The sequence below is a fragment of the Branchiostoma lanceolatum genome, chromosome 15, assembly GCF_035083965.1.
Source record: "Branchiostoma lanceolatum isolate klBraLanc5 chromosome 15, klBraLanc5.hap2, whole genome shotgun sequence".
In the NCBI taxonomy this organism is placed as follows: Eukaryota; Metazoa; Chordata; class Leptocardii; order Amphioxiformes; family Branchiostomatidae; genus Branchiostoma; species Branchiostoma lanceolatum.
In genome coordinates this window covers 10,091,692-10,112,929 of record NC_089736.1, presented here as the reverse complement: position 1 = coordinate 10,112,929, position 21,238 = coordinate 10,091,692, and the positions used below count along the sequence as shown (strand labels likewise).

The window sequence follows — 21,238 nt, the reverse complement described above, 5'->3', positions numbered from 1 at the left end:
AGACAATTGATCTCCAAGACGTCACATATGTCGTGCAATAGTCGCACGATCGCAACCTAAGGCCGTTTTGGGGATAATCGTTCTTGTGTCCTGCATGCAAAATTCAGCTGCCTTGTTATGGAAAAGACTTAAGATACTTGCGTCGTTTAATTTGGTATTGTCACAGCTTGTTAAAAAAATTATACGAAATCAAAATCGCAAGACAACCTACGACGAATTCGAATGTAACGGCGCCGTAACCTCCACTCCAATCACCAAATGTGCAGGGCGTATTGTTGTATGCTCCTTATTTTATTTCTGCTGTTTGCTTCTTCAGACATTCATGACAATAGAGACAGCCACATGTACATCTTTATCGACAAGGATGACGTCAACAACCTACGGCAGCAACCAGCTGACAAAGGGACAGACGACTCACTCCCCAAAACTACAGATTGTAACATTTCTGGCCTTGTTTACAACGGGATATATGTACCTGGTGCCTTACGACAAGGTAAAGACAGCTAATGATACACCCTTTAGTGATATTTATTATTACCAAATAAAGTGCGGTTTAGTAGTTTTTGAATAGCATTGGAATGAGAGTCAATACATGCGGTTTATCTAATGAACGTTTTGTGTTAAGTATGCTGGATGCATTGAATTGTATCGAAATACATGAAGATGTATGGTTACAGTTTAAACAATAAAATACCTAATAGAAATCATTTGATATGTCAGTAGTTTCCTTGAGGCGATGTATATCATTGTATATGGTAGAAAGCATCTTGAAAACAAAGTGCATATGCAATTCAAAATGGACGTGACAAACAATTGCTGCTTTTTAATTGATGTTTCAATTCACGAAATGTTAAACAATGCCCATGCCTCGCCATTAACATTAAAAAGTAGGAAAGGTTTAACATTATTTCATAACATGTAGATACGATAAAGGACAACCCAAATAGTTGATGCTTAACAATGTATACATGTATACATATAGGTCTACCAGTGAAATTCTGAAAGCAGAATCTCTTCTTAGTCCTGTTAATCATTGCAAAGTTTGATAGCATCAATCAACATAAATGATATATTTGAAAGATTTAATATGAAATATACTGATCTTCACAGATACAAATGATACGGCAAGTATTTGTGGGTTCTCTTCACGCTGCAAGGTGGTTTTTGACCGTTCCCGTCTTGTCATCATCATCGCTATTGCAGCGGTTGTCTTTCTAGGCACAGGAGCTGGTATCATCGTTCATCTCACAGCCGCACCAGGAGGACAAGCTGACATACACACGGTTAGTATTCAACATTACATTCAAAAAGTCATTCGTGATGTTAGTTTTGTATCCACAGTCAAAATCATCTAATATATCTTAAATATAAGTATAAGAATTTGTGAGACAAGTCATTGAAATTGATGAAACTTTCAGAACTTTTACATTTCAAGCAAATAACATCATAACATCAAACAAATGTATGCTGTTGGTTCTCAGATGTACAAACTAGAGATCCAGGACCTCATACCTTCGTCAAATAATGTCAACCTTGACAGCTGACGTATTGAAAAGGTTTCTCATTGATTATGCAAATAATGACCTCATTTGCATAATGTATATCAGTTAATGATCTTCTCTACCCAAGTAACAAATGCTGTTCAAAAAATGAAGATCTATCTTAGAAAGGAAGGCTATTGTTTAATTTTGATTCTTTACAATAATACAAATTTTGTAGGAAAGTTTATTTCAGATTGATTCATGCAGGCAGTTAATATATTCAGATTTATTCATTTTCTGTCATCTTTATCCAGGGTTGCCCAGCTTAGTGATTGACACTGCTTTGCAGTATAAAACAAAAAAATATAAAATATATTGCAAATAAAATCAAATAAGCCATGCATGTACATACAGTGGTATACAAGCAAAAAAATAACGTACAATGTATAATGATGATGATGATAATGAAAATAATAACGATAATGATAAAAATGGTAAATAAATAATGACAAGGATGAGAATAGTACTCCAAATCATAATCCAGCTTGTCCAGCCCTCTTGCTTAGATCATTACAGTAACTTTAAAGGGACTCACAACCAGGAAAATATGTCATATATCAATATGGCCTAAATAATAATGATAATAACACATGTTACTTTGCTCATCATTAATAATCACGCTTCAAATAAAATGCGACTTGCCTCTATTCTTGATAGCCCTTTGTGATGGCCAATTGGACACCACCGAAGCCTGGAACAACTACCAACGTGACTGCAACCTACAACCCAGTCACTCTGACAAATCCAGCCGTTGGTGTAACAAATACCCACACATCTGCAACCAGACTCCATCTGGCAACCAGCATGTTTCCTCCTTCAATCGGAACAGCAACAACATCTGAGTTCATGCTGATTACTGCAACTCAAGTAAGTAAAATCTAAGTACATGTATAAACATCATTTTGTATCTTTGAGTAAGTAGAGACGTAGTACCTTCAGATTATGTTCTGTTTTCAAGTATACCAGCATCATTATCACATTTGGTTTACCTCTGTCAACAGACCACCAGTCATGATGTTGTAACAACTAAACTGCCACAGGTGACAACTGTGTTGCTAGGGGTGACAATTGAACCACCAAAGAGGACATCTACACCGTCACAGGTGACAACCACACTGCCACAGGTGACAACTACACTGCCACAGGCGACAACTACACAGCCACAGGTGACAACCACACTGCCACAGGTGACAACCACACTGCAACAGGTGACAACCACACTGCCACAGGCGACAACCACACTGTCACAGATGACAACTACACTGCCACAGGTGACAACTACACTGCCACAGGTGACAACTACACTGCAACAGGTGACAACCACACTGCCACAGGCGACAACCACACTGTCACAGATGACAACCACACTGCCACAGGTGACAACTACACTGCCACAGGTGACAACTACACTGCAACAGGTGACAACCACACTGCCACAGGCGACAACCACACTGTCACAGATGACAACCACACTGCAACAGGTGACAGCCACACTGCCACAGGCGACAACTACACTGCCACAGATGACAACTTCACTGCTACAGGTGACAACTACACTGCCACAGGCGAAAACTACACTGCCACAAGCGACAACTGCACTGTCACAGATGACAACCACACTGCAACAGGTGACAGCCACACTGCCACAGGCAACAACTACACTGCCACAGGTGACAACTACACTGCCACAGAGGACAACTACACTGCCACAGAGGACAACTGCACTGCCACAGAGGACAACTACACTGCCACAAGTTACATCAACACAGCCACAAGTGACAACCTCGCCTCCAAAGATGACAACCGTACTGCAGTGTTCTAAGCTGACACCCCCATCACACGGTACTGTGACTGGCTCCAACTCCTACAGAGACGTGGCCACCTTCACATGTGACCCAGGATACAAGCTGGTCGGTACTTCTTCACTCACCTGTCAGTCTGACGGGACTTGGAGTGGAGGATCACCAACATGCACAGGTAATATTTACATGCCTATCTATTTCGTGTATATCAGAGTAACTGGCCTTGGTAATGCAGCAGAACTTCCGTTTTTTGTATCTTTTGACCTGGACGTGCTATGGTATTGATTGTGTGGTGGCAGATAGCTTATGATGTAAGGAAGAAGTGATCAAACGGATTCCGGCATTTGGATTCTAAAAAACATATTTCTAATAACTTCCTCTACACATCGTTTGACCTCACATTTTCCAGAGTTGTACAAAGTATTCATCTGATTATCTGATGAGAATTTGAGACTAAACCAGATGATTTCTGTCCGTAAAATGTTCAGAAATAATGTAAATGCCTTTGAAAGGCTTCATAACTTGATGATGTCATTTGTATCTCTATACAGCTGTACGATGCGCCAGACTGAGACCCCCAGCACAAGGTGCCGTGACTGGCTCCAACACCTACAGAGACGTGGTCACCTTCACGTGTGACCCGGGATACAAGCTGGTCGGTACTTCTACACTCACCTGTCAGTCTGACGGGACTTGGAGTGGAGGATCACCAACATGCGAAGGTAGGTTATACAGATTTAATTACATTAGCTGAAATTACAGACCAAATAGCTCGCCTGTTCCCATGCATATGTCACCAAATACAACATATAATGTTATAACTGCTGTCTGACAGACACTCTGGCCCGGGAATTTACCAACATAGTAGTATAATTAGAACCCACAATTCGTAGAGAATAAATCATACCTTTTTCAGGCCTAAAAGTAGAACGTCCCAGAATTTAGGATGCAGCCCTACGGTACCTGACACATAATTTGGTTTATATACTCTTATCTGTGACTCTGTTTGTGAATATATTATATCCCAAAGAAATGTGGCATATGAGCTTTGATAGAATGAATGAACTTCTACTGTGGGGTTAAGCCAAACATTTTGTAATCCATGTCAAATAAGAATAAATTATGACCAAAGTTCTATGTGACTGTTTCAGCTGAATGCAAATATGGCTACCAACTGATTGCCCATAGTTGTTTCCGGGTTTATCATAACAAAATGAACTACAATGGCGCCCAGGCGGTCTGTGAGAAAGACGGAGCCGTACTGGCCATGCCCAAAACTAGGGAACTGGATGTCGCTCTGAGAAACCTTCTTAAGGCTTTTCCAAAACATAATGACTACTGGATCGGTTTGAAACAAGGCGGTCCCTTCAGAACAACCTGGCAATGGGCTGACGGGTCTCACATAAAAAAGGATGACTACAAGGTATGTTAACACGAACTGTGTGCTGTTGGTTTGGAGTCATCTCAATCATTATTCCCTAAAAGCAGAATTTACCCTCTTCAATGTTGTCTTTCCTTGATGACCTTACTCTGTTGACACATTAATATCATATACTGTCCTTTGATCATTGTTTTTTGTCACGCTACGTGCCTTTGTGTATAACTACCCTAACGGACAAACACAATAAAAACAATACATAACTCCGTAGGAGGTTAAGGCAATGAAGGTACAGTTGGTATCATGGTACCATGTTCACAGCTACAACACAACTTGTAGTACATACATTTACGGTCATCTACACTCAACACTAGAATTTCGGAAACTTAGATTTCATCAATCATATCTCCATCATGTGAGAAAAGCCTTTCTGTTGGCAAAATCAATGTTCCAATTTTATCATAAATTATGCAAATGACTTCCAATTTACATGATGTATGCAGAGCCCTGCATTTCAGTAGCTTCCACATGTCACAAGTATGACATTCCCATCATTTACTACTGAGGAATTATGGCACTTCAAAATTCTGCTGCAGTACAAAAGAAAACTGCCAGGCGGCCCAAAATTGACATTGACGTCTTCCCAACACCTACCCACACACCAAATATCACAATCCATTTAGAGGTTCTTACGTTATACTGCCCACAAATATGCTGAAACACAAAAGCACACAGAGAGGCAGACACAAACACAACAATAAGACAGTTTTGCGTAATAGTCATCACCTGCATTGTTTCTGCTACTGGTATTTATGTTGTTATGTCTCAGAAATATTGGAGTGATATTCTGAGTACTGCATCTTGGAAATGGATTGCAGAGAAATGTGCACTCAGATTAAAGATAATTGGGTCATGTTTCTCAGTTCTTGACATTCTGTTAGGGATGGAACCCAGGAGAGCCAAAGTCACATTCTTCTACCGAGTCAGCATGGTGGTCAATATCCCAACAGTGCGTACAGTACTGGTCAAAGTCCCCTGGTACCCATATGTGGGACGATTATGAATGCTACAACAGCAACAGGTACATCTGTCAGGCTTCTCCATTCCACGGAACAGCGTGAAAAGTCTTTCTCGAGTTTTTGGAAAAAGCGAGAATTGTTCTGCAGCACTTTAGAATGTACGGGCTAAGAGGTTGTTTGTAAGCTTGATACGGAGATTGTAATTGCCATAAACAGAGATTGCATGTATAGTAAATTTGTTGGCAATTTTTAACATGCATATAATGAAGGGTAAATGTGCTCAACATAGAATGAATGACATTGGTTCATTTCCTTTAATCTCATTACGAAGCTTAAGGCGCCGATGTAAAGCACGCAATATAACATGGAAGCCTATGGGAAGAAAAAACTCATGAATGAGAACGCTAGTTGACCTTTATTCGTTGCGGTTTTTCTTCGGAAAGATTTACATGACACCAATCTGGAAAAAGAGTAAACCATCATTTCTTCCTGCAGACTCAGTCTGTTGCTACATGCACGTTTCATGTATTCAGTGAGGCAAATGATTAAGGTTCGCTTACACGTACTATACATATGGTGCTACAAGTAAATGTGAAAATATTCATTAAAAAAAGCTGTTATACAGCTTCACGGAACAATCTTGGATGTTAATGATCTATGGAGAAGCTCAGAGATATTGTAACAGCTTATAGAGCATTAAGCAAGCACGTAACCAAAGTAAGAATATGAATATGAAATTAGCTTTACGTAATAGAATATAAAAACACCAGGACTTTATTCGAATCTATTATGTGCTATGGATGTTTTAGTGTTAATTCCATTACTTAAGGGAGTCGACTGAACGTTGGCATGTCAATTACACCTTCCAATGATTAGTTAAAAAGCGTACACAACAATTATAATGAGACTGTGATTTGGGAACGTTTTCTCTCGTTCTTTCTCCAGAGCATTAAAATTCATAAGAATGTACGCCCAAAACAAACGTATACAAGCCATTGTAGGGAAATGAATAATGTCAAATACTATACATTATAAAGGCTAGTTGCTGTAAGTTGTAACAGTAAACTCTAAAGAAAAACAGCATAAATTTAATGTCTTGATATATTATTGTCATTTAATAACACTGATTCTTCTTGTTCCTATAGTCATACTAAATTACCTTATGTCCTACTGCGGTACTATTTGTGGACGTGTTAGATTTGCCTATGCCCCAGGCCACTATAAACAAGATGATATATCACAAGTAACATTTAGAGGTCATACACACGAAATCCACACAATTTGCTGAAGCGTTACCAGCACTGACGTGAAATACTTTTTTTTTACAACCTCCAAAATCTAAACGATCAGTGCTTAATAGAAGATGACATGGTCATGTTTGTAACATGTACTTGTGTTACAATAAATTTTAATAAATCATGTGTGATATTACGTAACTATCATCATGACTATTTATTATCATATCATGCTGTGTAATTATCATTATAATATCACTTTAAAAAGTGTTATTCAAGCAGTGTTATTCAAAGTGAAAATTATAAGGACAAAGAATTTAGCATTTCGTAATAAAATGTCAAAATACCAGAGCATTCGTCGGATCTATCAATGTGTTGATATGTTTCGTTTCCTTGTGATCTACAAGTTCAACACTTTTCCGTACTTCTTGAGAAACGGTTCGCCAAAGGCAAAAATAAATGAAATTGAACAGTTATTAATAATGATACGCATAAGGCTATCAGCTGTAAGTCTAATAGGTTGTTCGAACATGAGAGGTACATTCCCAACGACGTCAAATTCCTTATTGTAGAATTTAGCGCTATTTTGACTTGACTAAAAACATTTGCAGAGGATTGTATCATCAGAATAGAAAATAGAAAACTCAACCCAATTTTACAGATTTTATAAACGCACAACATTCGGCACACGTGAAGTTGGGCATATTGCATAGAAATGGGGAAATGCCGGCATCTCAATTTCTGCCCTGAAGCACCGAGGCATGTCTACATCACATTTCAGCATTACTGGCATGGCAATAACAGAGAATGATGACTCCTATCTACCATGACAATAGATGGATTTTGTGCTTTGATATCGTTGCAAATGCATTGATTTCTTCAAAGAGAATTTCAGCCCAACCAAAAAATTAATAAGCACATTTTTACGATGTTTTTACAAACACCCACATCTACCAGTGGGCGATGTTTCTCCCTGTAACACAGACTAATCACATTGTATTCCCTTTGTTGATTGCATTGCAAATCGTATTATATATTAGTCATCATGTTTTACCTGAATATTCTCTGTAAGACGTATATATTTGATTTACCAACGCTTGGTATAAATATCAACAGCTACATGTTTCAGGTGTTGTTATACCAGAATAGTGTCAGTCTCTCATAATCGTTTTTCAGCGTTTTAAGAACTTATTTCAAGCCACAGCCATATGTGTCTTTTCACCGCAGAATTTAAACTCAATTATTCAAAGCAAAAACCCTTTGTTTGATATCCATTTGGTAATACATAACATTTTGAGTTGAAGAGACTGCGCAGCTCGTGTATGGATCACGCGACCTCCATAGTCCTTGCCCTTACGTTGTTTTGCTGACGATGAGCACAACGGAAAAGAGCCGCATGAGATGGCGCAAAGTGGACACAACAAAGCTCGTCGCCCGTTGCCACCACTTCCATTCCAAGACGTCACTACAGGTAGGATACATTCTACTACTGATACATTTGATGAAAATATTATTTCTGTCCGATTAATCTATAATATTTCTGCCATTTTAACTTCGAACGTTTGGTAATCCCAATCAGGCCTACCGGTCGAGTCAGGTCATATACTTTGCGCCGTGCAACCGTCGCACGATCGCAACCTAAGGGCATTCTTAATTGGGATATGATCGTGCTTGGGTCCTGCAAAATCAAGCGTGTTACGGAAAAGGATGTGTTAGATTCTTGTCGATGGTTCAACTAGGTTTTGTCACAGCTTGTTTAAACATTCTACGAAAACAAAATTGCACGACGACCTACTACAAATGTGCCCGCGCCGTGACCTCCACCCCATCAACATGTGAGAAACTGATATAGAGGCTATTTCGAGATGGTTGTTATTGTCATCATTTACAAATGTATTCAAATTATTGTAATTATTTGTGTAAGAGAGTTAATACTTTGGAAATATTTTGAATTATGACGTCAACATTATAAATATTTCCCCGGTTTAAGGCTAAAACTTTATAAAAATTCATGATGTGGAATATGCTATATCTAACAGTTTGAAAATATTTGTAACAGCATTCTACCATTATTTACCTTTTTTACCATACCTTAGCATTATTATTTGTAACATTAATATAAATGAGTCAGTGGTATGGGCAGAAAGTAATTCACACGTCCTTGTGTATAGGGAAGAATTCTTTGGGTGTAATGCATTGACGACTCTCCACAAAGGACCCACCAGTGTCCTGCAGTGAAATCTTAAGATGTACAGAAGCAGACAGAAGAGACAGATTAGCACCATTTGTTACAATTTTTACCTTATTTGTCAATACTTCTAAAAGTGAATGAATTACATAGAAATTTAGAAATTATTGTAAATAAAGAGATTTTTGTGCAGTCACTTTCAAAATGTTTCCAAACTATGTAGTTGAATTCGAATAATTCAAATTTCATATTCAGTCTTTTTGAAAACTTTAAAAATATTGTCACTTAGATATTATTTTATTCAAGATAATGCAAAATCATTACAAATATCATTTAAAACCCCTCTCGTTGACTTGGATTCGACTCTACTCGTACTAAGTGTTTCCTGTTTAATAAGACTTTTTTGGAACTTTTCACAGGTACAGAGTTCACGCCCCCTGCTAGCAGTGTGGACTCAGAATATGCTGGCACCCACACGTACCATTACATAGACAAAGATGAGATCAACAAGCTACGGCAGACCGGTAAACAACGCAAACATGAAGAACAACCATCCGGTATCGGGGCAGACAGTCTCCCAGAAACTGTGGGCCAGAAAGTCGATGGCTTGGTTCACAACAAGATGTACGCGACTGGTGCATTACAGCAGGCAGATGTCAGAGGTACGTTTCGTTCTGGGAATTGTCATATGATTTCAACCACAAAGTGGATTGATATTTTTGTAACAAATATTGTGATAACAGTAAGTTTGTCTATATACAGTTTTTATGTGGGTATACTGAATACATTTCAGTTCATCAATTGTGGTGCTCATTTGAACTGCTTCGCCCATCTCTAGATTATGGTATGATATAAAACCATACCAATCTTCATACAGTGCCTGTTCCAGCTACAGACATTCCTCCCAAATAGATCTTTGTCCAATATTCTAGTAAAATTCGTATCTGTACTTGCTCTAGGTGCTTTGTCGACGATTAGCACAACTAAAAAAGGGTCGTGTCAGAGGGCGAACAGTGGACACAACAAAGCTAATCGCCCGTTGCCACCAATTCCATTGGAGGACGTTTGTAAAGGTAGGATATACACTGTGCTATGGATGAATATAGTAGACTAGACTTTCCTCTTATATTCCGGTCTACGATACTAGTATTAGCCCCCTATGCCTTAAATTTGTTTAACAGTTTGATTATACTTCTGCCAGGATAAGTTTGGCTTCCAATTACGCTTTTTTTTCTCGTTAGAAATTTTTGGCGACGCCACAAGCGCGGAGACTGTTGGTGTACTTGTGAGTTTAGTCCACAAGAATTGTAATAGGACCTTTCTTCCGCCCACGGGCGTGCATACTGGTCGTCGATTCCTCAGGCGTGCGTACTTCAGGAGTTGAAACGGTAGAAAGGGAACCTTGCAGGCCCTCTGGAGCATTAGTCCTATAAACTGGGACAGTTGGTCACAGGTGCTAGCCAGATGATGTGACTTCAGTTGTGCATATTTGGGATACTTTGCACAACTGATCACCGTTGATGTTTCGTAGGAAAAAAACATATCCTTCTAAATCCGAAAGACAGACATATCTTTGTAGGGCTTTGTTGTGTAGGAATGTCACCTGTACTTGGTCTAGCAAACAACACGAATGAGAACGATAACATCAACATCTCCATGCGACAACTGTGCCTTTCCATATACAGAAAAGTGTGTGTGTTAACGAATGCACGAACAGCGAAGTAAGGTCATGGCGCGCGGAACAAGGAACCCACCTAACATTATTAGTTATTGCGTATTCCTATACATAATGATTGCCTAAAACCTAACAGTTTAACTGACATATGCAACATCTATCCGATGTGTCATGGCAAGAGGTCAGATCAGAGAAAACAACGAAGTTTTAAAAATAGCTTAGTATAAAAATCAACCTGTTTCAACTACGTTTTCACCAAAACAAGTCTTGGCTCCTCATAATCATTCTTCAGCATCCTACGAATTTACCTCAAGCCATCATTTTTACGTGACTTAAATTTCACTACTGAATTCAATTAATTGCATCAAGCAAAAACCTTTTTGTTTGATATCCATTCGGTCATACATACCTTTTGAGTTGAAGAGACGGAGCAACTCGTGATTTGATCAAATTGATGATTAAATTACCTCCACTGCCCTTGTCCTTCAGGTTCTTTGCCAACGATGACCACAACAGAAAAAGAGCCGTGTCAGATGGACCAGAGTGGACCCAACAAAGCTCGTCGCCCGTTGCCACCAATTCCAAAACAAGACGTCATTTCAGGTAGGATACACTCTATTACTGACACATTTGGTGAGTATTAGCCCCATACGCATTTGACTGGCCCCTTGCTTTCCAGGTGTATCCTCCAAGAAGTCCAATTTTATATGCTCAAACTAAATGTATCCTGTTCAATCACACACAATTTTCAGAATATAAAGATCAGAGGGTCATGGTGAGACAGGGAACCCACGTAGCGTCCATTGTTATTAAGGGAGTTTTTTTTTCAAATTAAAACGTGTCTTTAGTTTTGGCCACAACTACCCGCTTATCACTTATCATTACTTACTGTATAACGCGTACGCGACGACTCAAAGACACAACGAGCGCGATTATGAGGAGGCGAGTTTTATTGTGACATCTCAATGGAACGGCAAGATGGCGAACAAGGGATACCACGAGGGTGACCTCGTGACATCATAGGTCATCGGACCGTACCAATAATAACATTAACATAGGGTGGCGGAATGCCATTAGGATCCATCCATCAAATGTGCAGGAAGTATTGAATGCTTCTTATATCATTTTGCTATTTGCTTCTACAGACAGCCAGCACCAACCTACTAGTAACAACAGGGACAGCCACATGTACAACTATATCGACAGAGATGATGTCAACAACCTACGGCAGCAACCAGATGACACAGGAACAAACGACTCCATCCCCAAAACTACAGACTGCAACATCCCTGGCGTCCTTCACAATGGAATGTATGTACCTGGTGCTTTACGACAAGGTAAGGATAGTTGATGATACACCCTTATTACCTCAAAAATTAACTTTAGAAGTAATTTTAAAAGAGCATTGGAGTGAGAAGCATTTTTCTATTATCTAATGAATAAGTATGCTGGATGTGTTGATTCTTATCCTGGTTACTGTTTTGAAATTAACACTACGTAATAGAAATCATTTGATAAATCCTATCAGTTTCTTTGAGGTGGTGCATATCATTGTATATGGTACAGTTCAAGGCATAGATAGAACAAAATTAATATTATCTGGCATATGCAATTTAAAATGGACGTGCCAAATGATTGCTGCTTTCTAATTGATTGTTTCAATCCACAAAATGATGAACAATGCCCATTTCCCTCCATACACCAGTGTGAGTGGATCAAATGTAATAGTCGTGTTTACGTCTTACGTACCATGCTTGAAGTCCTCAACTCAATAAGGTTAAGCACATAATAACGAAGAAGAAAAATACATGATAAAAGACGTCCAAAAATGGTAAATACATACATACATATATAGTATATTAGCTAGGCGTGAACCTCTTGTTAGTTCCGTAGATCTTTGTAACGTCTAAAAGATGCAATTAACATACATTATGTAATCTAAAAACGATAATATGACATGTATTGATTTTCCACAGATACAAATGACACAACAAACATTTGTGGGTTTTCTACAAGCTGCAAGATGGCGTTTCACCGTTCAAAGGTGTACATCATCATCGCTGTTGTAGTGACCGTGTTCTTCGGCACAGGAGGTGTTTTTTTCCAACATCTCACTGCCACAATGGGAGGACAAGCTGACATACACAAAGTTAGCCTTCTACATTAGATTCCAAATGTCAATTGTAGTTTTGTATCAACAGTCATTATAACTCAATAGTATGCATCTTATATTTCATTTCGCCTAAAGAATAATGATAACACATGTTACTTTGCTCATCACGCTTCATATGGCATGTGATTCACCTCTATTTTTGATAGCCCTTTGTGATGGCAAATTGGACACAATCTAAGCCTGGGACAACTACAAACATGACTACAGCCTACCCACCAGTCATTCTGACAAATCCAGCCGTTGTTGTAACAAATAGCAACACATCTGCAATCGGACTGCATCTGGCAACCAACATGTTTCTCCCTTCAGTCGGAACAGCAACAACAGCTGAGTTTATGCTGATTACTGCAACTCAAGTAAGTAAATTCTAAGAAGATGTGATCTTTTGTAGAAGATCTAAGTAGAAGAAGTAGCAACTTTACATTGTCAGCACTTGAAGCGTACCAGCAGCAACTACATTTGTTTTACCTCAACAGACCACCAAAAATGATGTTGTTACAACACCTAAACTGCCACGGGGAGCAACCACACTGCCAGGGGTGCCAACTGAACTACCAAAGGTGACATCTACACTGTCACAGGTGACAATCACTCCTCCAAAGATGACAACCATACTTCAGTGTTCGAATCTGACACCCCCAGCAAATGGGGCCATAACTGGCTCCAACTCCTACACAGACGTGGCCACCTTCACGTGTGACCCAGGATACAAGCTGGTCGGCACTTCTTCACTCACCTGTCAGTCTGACGGGACTTGGAGTGGAGGAGCACCAACATGCGAAGGTATTTTATTCAGAAAAATAAGAAATAAAGTAGTTAATTTCATGTCTATATATTTCGTACAGAAATCAGAGTACATGTACATAAATTTTGTATACCATGGGTACTGTGTTTTCAATCAAAAAGTTCAGAAATGATGTTCTTATCGTCGAATGTTTTATAACTTCAGGATGTCATTTTGTATTTCTCTGCACAGCTGTAAAGTGTACAAAGCTGAGACCCCCATCACACGGAGCTGTGACTGGCTCCAACTCCTACAAAGACGTGGCCACCTTCACGTGTGACCCAGGATACAAGCTGGTCGGTACTTCTTCACTCACCTGTCAGCCTGGCGGGACTTGGAGTGGAGGAACATCAACATGCACAGGTACATTTTACAGAAGAGCAGAAGTCAATTGCCAATAAATGAAACAAATACTGTATACTTGCCTATATATTTTGTATTTTTTAGAGTAAAATGTTTATTTTATATTATGGGTGCTATACCGTAATTTCATAAGATTAGGGTTTTCCTGTGTTTCTTCACTGATGAAATTATTTGATATTTATATTTTCTTCGTTTCAGTTGTACAATGTCCGACGCTGACACCTCCAGTTAATGGTAACATGCGTGGTTCTCGCTCCTACCAGGGAGTGATGTACTTTACCTGTGACCGTGGGTACAATCTTGTAGGTGCGAGAGGCCTCAGGTGCGGGGCAGACGGTACATGGAGTGACAGTGTTCCTACTTGCCAAGGTACATGGAAGGCTTTGATCTTTTGTAGCTTCTGTGTATATAAACTGGTGTCCGGAGGGCTAATTTTGCTCCCTCACAAAATGTTTGACCTCACTTTTTCCAGAATATTCCGTCATAATCAAAAAGTTCAGAAATTATGTTAATGTCGTTGATTATAACTTGAGGATGTCATTTTGTATTTCTCTGAACAGTTGTACAGTGTACCAAGCTGACACCCCCAGAACACGGAGATATGACTGGCTCCAACACCTACAGAGACGTGGTCACCTTCACGTGTGACCCAGGATACAAGCTGGTCGGTACTTCTTCACTCACCTGTCAGTCTGACGGGACTTGGAGTGGAGGAGCACCAACATGCACAGGTTGGTTATTCAGCAAAGATTTGAAACACATAGTGTATACATGCCTATCTATTTGTAATACATCAGAGTAAATGATTTTTGTATGTTCTGGGTACTACATGCTAAGTTCAAGATTTCCAAGGTAAAGGTATTTGGTGTTAACTTTGTCCTTTGTTTAAAATCTGTATTTCAGTTGTACAATGCCCGACGCTGCCCCCTCCAGTCAACGGTGGTATGCGTGGTTCTCGCTCCTACCAGGGAGTGATGTACTTCAGCTGTGACCGTGGGTACAATCTTGTAGGTGCGACAGGAATCAGGTGCCATGCAGACGGTACATGGAGTGGCAGTGTTCCTACTTGCCAAGGTAAGCGTAAGGCTTTGATCTTTTTGTAGCTCCAATATATAGCACAGAAAGAGGGAATATAAACTGGTGATCAGGATCAAACAGATTCAGGTATTTGAATTCCAAAGAGACTTATTTTTTAAATGTTTTTCATGAATTATACCTTGTTGCCTATATAAGTGTTATGATAAAACGAAAGACCTTAGCCAAGTTCTATATCTGTATCTAAAAAGCCGGTATATCCGCCATTAGGCGTAACACACCAGCTTCGCTTGTTGCCTGATTGTTTTTTTTAAACGAAAGACCATGCCCAAGTTGAGCAACATTGTCGGTGGGTTTGCTTCCTCACACATTATTTGACCTCACATTTATTCATAGTATTTATCACACTATGTATGTGCACTTCAGACTAAACCAAAGTGGATTCAACCAGATGATTACTGTCAGTAAAAGGTCCTTAATCATGTCTTTAATAAGTCTTTAAAAGGCTTCAGAACTTTAAGATGCCATTTGTATCTCTATACAGCTATACCATGTACTAGGCTGACACCCCCAGCACACGGAGCTGTGACTGGCTCCAACACCTACAGAGACGTGGCCACCTTCACGTGTGACCCAGGATACAAGCTGATCGGTACTTCTTCACTCACCTGTCAGTCTGATGGGACTTGGAGTGGAGGATCACCAACATGCAAAGGTTGGTTATTCAAGTCTAATTACATTAGCTGAAATTACAGAGCAAATGTTCCCATATACTACAAGACACAACATATAGTGTAAAAACCGCTGCATAACAGACGTTCTGGTCGGGGAATCTGCCAATATAGTGGTATTATTAGAACCAACAATTCATAGAGAGTATATTAGAACCTTTTTAAGTCTAAAAGTCAAACATCTCACAATTTAGGATGCAGCCCTACCAGACACGTATTTGTCCATATACTAATATGTATCTTCAGTGAATCTTTCGTAAAATCTGTTTGTTTTTATCACAGTTGTTTGTGATAACGTCATATCCAGACTTGAATGTTTATCATATTCATTTTGTGAATTAATTGCTATTAGGGCCTAGGGGTATCCCATTAATTCACTGATAAGAGACTTATATACTGCCATACAGTGAATTGATGAGATGATTACCTAATAAGAAAATTTATAGATTGCCATATAGTGGAATGATTTGATACGTTTGTGAAGTAGTTTTTCACGGTTTTCGATTGAAATACTTTTTTAAATTAAAGAAAAAATGAGATAAATAGCTCGAGCTTCATATCCCTATAGAAAGATGGGATATGAGCTTCCACAGAGCTGTCATTTCTAGTGAATACGTTTTCTCTATCATATAATCATAATTGTTATCTTTTTCGATTTCATGTTTCAGCTGTGCAATGCGCAACACTGAGGTCTTTAGCCAATGGTTACACGAAGTCCTACAAAGGATATATGCTATTCTACTGTAACCATGGGTACAAACTTGTAGGTGCGACAAGCGTCAGTTGCAGGGCAGATGGTACTTGGAGTGACAAGGTACCCACTTGCAAAGGTGAGGATCTTGTGTCTTATCATCCATTGAAATGTGTTCATCTTTGTTGCATTCAAGTACAGTCACTATCTTAATGTGTTGATTTATTTTTCCTTTAGTGTAAGACGGTAGAATTGGTACTCAAAATCAATGGATAGCATCGTTTGACTGTTGGCAAGCAACGAAAGGGGTATTTTTTCTATAATATTAAAAGCTGCCAGGACTTACATGAGAGCAATTTTTCCTGACGTCATAACCAATCTGGAAGTCAGAAAATTGATCATGCACCTTGTCAACTTTTGATGTAACATAACCAGCTGCCGCTGTATTGCTGCTAAACTGGTGTGCCAGGCCAAGGGCCGGTTACAGCTGCTATACAATATAGATGCAGAAGTCCATTAAGAAAAAAATAATGACCAAATTCCTATGTGATTGTTTCAGCTCCATGCCAAGGTGGCTACCAACTACGTGCTCAAAATTGTTTCCGGGTTTATCATGACAAAAAGAACTACAATGACGCCCAGGCGGCCTGTGAAAAAGACGGGGCCTCACTAGCCATGCCCAAGTCGAAGGAATTAGACGTCGCTCTGAGAAGCATGATTAAGTCTTCAAAAGATCTTGTCTACTGGATCGGTCTGAGGCAGACGCGTAGAATCTGGGTATGGGCAGACGGGTCTCGCATAAAAGATGACTACACGGTATGTTATTTAATAGAGTCAAACACAATCAGCGGTACCTAAATACAGAATTCGCCTTTTCAAGATTTTCTTTCCTTTTATGATCTTAATCCCGCATCTGTTATCCTGACATTAAATGTTACTGACAGATGGACATTAATTATATAATGCTTCTTGGTCCATAATTTGATCACACGACGTGCCTTTGCGTATAGATAAAAGCTATCTGCCTCCAAAAAAGACCATACCACGTCAAAGACAAAAGATACAAAAACCCGTAGTTCTGCTGTAGTACCAATGTCACACACCAGGGGGCCCAAACTCGACGGTCTTCTTCCCAGGACCTACCCACCGAATGTCAGTACAATCCATCTAGAGATTCTTAAAAATTAGGCTGACCACAAATTGCGAAAACACCCACAGTCAGACAGGCCCAAAACTATATCTCCATTTTCATGGAAGTTACTACACTTCACTCCTTAGGCGGTGAAAGAATACTGGTATAATGGCAAACTACATTGTATGTTCAGAACTACAGTACACCCTGGTCTATAAGTATATGTATAATGGTCATCTACAATCAGCAATCATAAACAGAAAATCAGGGAATCATAAATAGAAAATCACTTTAAAAGGGCAATAAGTGGTTCTCCCATGGATGTGATACAATGCAATTGATAAAGTATTTACGGAGATTTATTCGACCAAAATCAAGTTTCAGAACTTGTACAAAAAAGGATATTGGCAATACAATGTGTAGAAGAAAATTGTGTGTTAGTAGGCAGATGGTATAGCACCATCAGCAGAACATTGAGAATCGCTTGAATTAATCAAACAATAGTTATGCATTAGAATGTATAAAATACCGTTATTGTTACTGCTACCAATAGCAGTAACAATGTTGGCTTTTCTCAGAAATATCATATTTCATTCTTTATATTCTGAGTCCTGCATCTTAGAAATGAGTTATCTTAAAGGATGCATTCCGATTAAAGATGATACTGGACCACGGTGCTTTGTTGGCATTAAAATAACTTTTGTTTGGTTAGGCATGGCATCCAGGAGAGCCGGAGGTATCTTCTTTCCTCAAGTCAGCTTGGTGGTCACCATCAAAAGTGTGCGTACAGTACTGGTCATCAGAGCGCACTAGCAGCCATATGTGGGACGATAAGGAATGCAGTCAGAGGAACAGGTACATCTGTCAAGCGTCTAAGAGACTCTGATACCACGGAAAAGCGTAAAGAAGTTCTCGTGGCTTTCTTTGTAACTGAAATAGCATAATCCACGTGCTATGCCATTCCGAGGTTTTCTCACTGAGCCGGCATTGGCCTTACTATTGCCTGCTGCATGCAGGTTATTACATTCCGTGCTTTAATGTTAACAGCATGTGTAGATGTCTCCATACTGTCCTTGTTGTTTTGTATATGTGCACAGGGCCTGATACAAAGAATAAGTAAATAAATAAAAGTTTCTAATCTTGGTACCGATATTTACCAACAAAGGCCGTTGTATCAGGTTTTAGAACCTTCGTGGACCAACTCCGGTCATTAAAGTTGTTTTTTTTTTAACAGTGTTCTAAACACTTGAGTTTCCCGAGTTTGCAATGCTGGCAATACTACTGATGTTGCAATGAGCATGATTTGTACAGAGGATCTCCTGAAATACCCGGGTTTTTTTTCAATAAGGAATATAGGTACACAACGACTAAAGGTCAACTAACGGCTTGTGCCGCCATTGCTTCATATGTCATCTCAATAGAATCGTTTCAACATAGCTGTTGTTTCAATCTATATGTAATTGATTTATTTATTTAGCGAACTTGTATGAAAGGCTACTTTTATTTGTCCGTTTGCAAAAACCTCTGGCGATTTCACAAAATCATTTTCATTTTTTAATTCGTTCATTGAGGTATTACGAGGTAATAATAGATGATTGAGGTTCGATTACAAGTACAATACATATGATGCTACAATCTGATGTGAACATATCCTTTTAAAAAGCTGATATACTGCATCACGGAACAATCTTGGATGTTAAGGATCTATGAAGAAGCTCAGAGATCTTGTAACAGCTTGTAGAGTGCTAAATAAACACGTAATCAAATTAAGAATGTTAGGGACAAAATAAAATAAGATGAAATAAGCATTCCGTAAAAAATGTAAAATATAAAAATACCAGGACATTAGTCGAATCTATCATATACTGTCAATATTTTAACGTTTAGTCCAACATATGGGAAATAACTCAACGGCATGTCAATAACACCTCCAATGATTAGTCTGGTGAAAAAGCGTACACAACAATTGTAATGAGACTGTGATTTTGGGAATGTTTTCTCGTCAATGAAGTGGATGAAAGTCTCCCATCCATCCATCCATTTTTCTTTCTCCAGAACATTTAGATTCGTAGAACGTACGCCCAGACCCAAACGTGGGCAGGCCACTGTAGAAAATCATATTTTTCTCTGACAAAATGATATTTCAAGACTTTACAGTGTAAGGGCTAGAGTTGTAATGATACCATAAATCCTAAATATATGAACAGGATAAATGCGATCTTTGGACAGCTACAGATTGATGTTACATAATGACACCGATTCGTTTAGCTCCTGATCTTGTCATATGCTTCTACTGAATGTAACAGTTTAGTCTGTAGTACCATTTGTGGACGGTTTAGAATTCCCAAGGTACAGACACCTTATACAAATACTCGCAATCCTCAAATCGCTTAAGAGTTGCAAACAAAGACGTGGAATTTAATATTTATGCAGTGCTTGGTGAAATATGTGCAAATATACGTAACATGTATCATTTTGAAATCAAATGTTAGTACGTCAATTATGTGGATTATCTTTTGCGCACTTATCACACCAATCAAAAAGTGTTAATCAAGCACGTAATCAAAATAAAATTGTAAAGCACAATTTCTTAGCATTACGTTTTGAAATATAAAAATTACAGTACATTTGTCGGATCTATCATAATGTCTCCTTATGGTCTGCATGTTGAACTCACTTTCCCTATTCCTCGGGATAAAAACTCATAAACTAAAGGTGAGTAGGTACAAGAATCAAATTATTCTGCAGTCACTGTGATAAGCACCTGGGCATTATAGCTGTACCTGGAATAAGTGGTTCTAACATAACTGGCACTTTCAACTTGTAACTACGTCAGTGTGCGTAATTTTCTACACGCAATAAATCTGCATTAGATTGCTTTTACTAACAGATAAAGTTTGAGGCAAAAAGAATTAATGCTTTTGCATTTTGTTTACAAACACCTACATCTGCCCATAGGCTATGTTTTGCCTGAAACGCAGACTAATCCCTCAATATTCTTTTTGATGATTGAAAGGCAGGTCGTATCAAACTAATGGCGAATGATCAAACAGCTACTCATCGAACAACAGTACTGAAGGTACAAAGAGATATTTTCTTTGATCAAGGGCTAAAGGCATTCTATGAGTAATTGGATTCTATCACAGAGTCTGAAAGCAGAAAACAAAATGTAATTGCTTTCGAAAAAAATGCTTGAATTCGATACTTTTCAAACAATTACAAAAGGGGGTTTCAAAAATTAATTAGAATTGCAAAACTTTAATGTGTTTTCAAACTGCCTATAATGTTTGCTTTTCTTTTTGTTATGCATGTATTCCCATGTCACTCGACTGATTTTCTTATCACTTCACTGAGACGTGAGTAGTCTTTCTAGCATTTCATAAAACATAGTACGAATAAATCATACTTATTCAACAGACTGCATTATGAATTAGTCATCATATTTTACCTGATACGTCTGGGTAAGGCATACATGGTGATTTGGGAAAGTT

At 38.8% G+C, this 21,238-nt stretch overlaps 2 long non-coding RNA genes across 2 annotated transcripts; both read left to right on the top strand.

Annotated features, from left to right (window-relative positions):
• The first annotated feature begins 4,132 nt into the window (after positions 1 to 4,132).
• LOC136420930 (uncharacterized) lies at positions 4,133 to 7,324 on the top strand. The gene is made up of 2 exons (XR_010753358.1): positions 4,133 to 4,766; positions 5,663 to 7,324. It is a non-coding gene; the product is annotated as an uncharacterized lncRNA (long non-coding RNA).
• A 9,318-nt stretch (positions 7,325 to 16,642) lies between these two features.
• LOC136449234 (uncharacterized) lies at positions 16,643 to 18,998 on the top strand. The gene is made up of 3 exons (XR_010758001.1): positions 16,643 to 16,754; positions 17,175 to 17,431; positions 18,460 to 18,998. It is a non-coding gene; the product is annotated as an uncharacterized lncRNA (long non-coding RNA).
• The last annotated feature ends 2,240 nt before the right edge of the window (positions 18,999 to 21,238 follow it).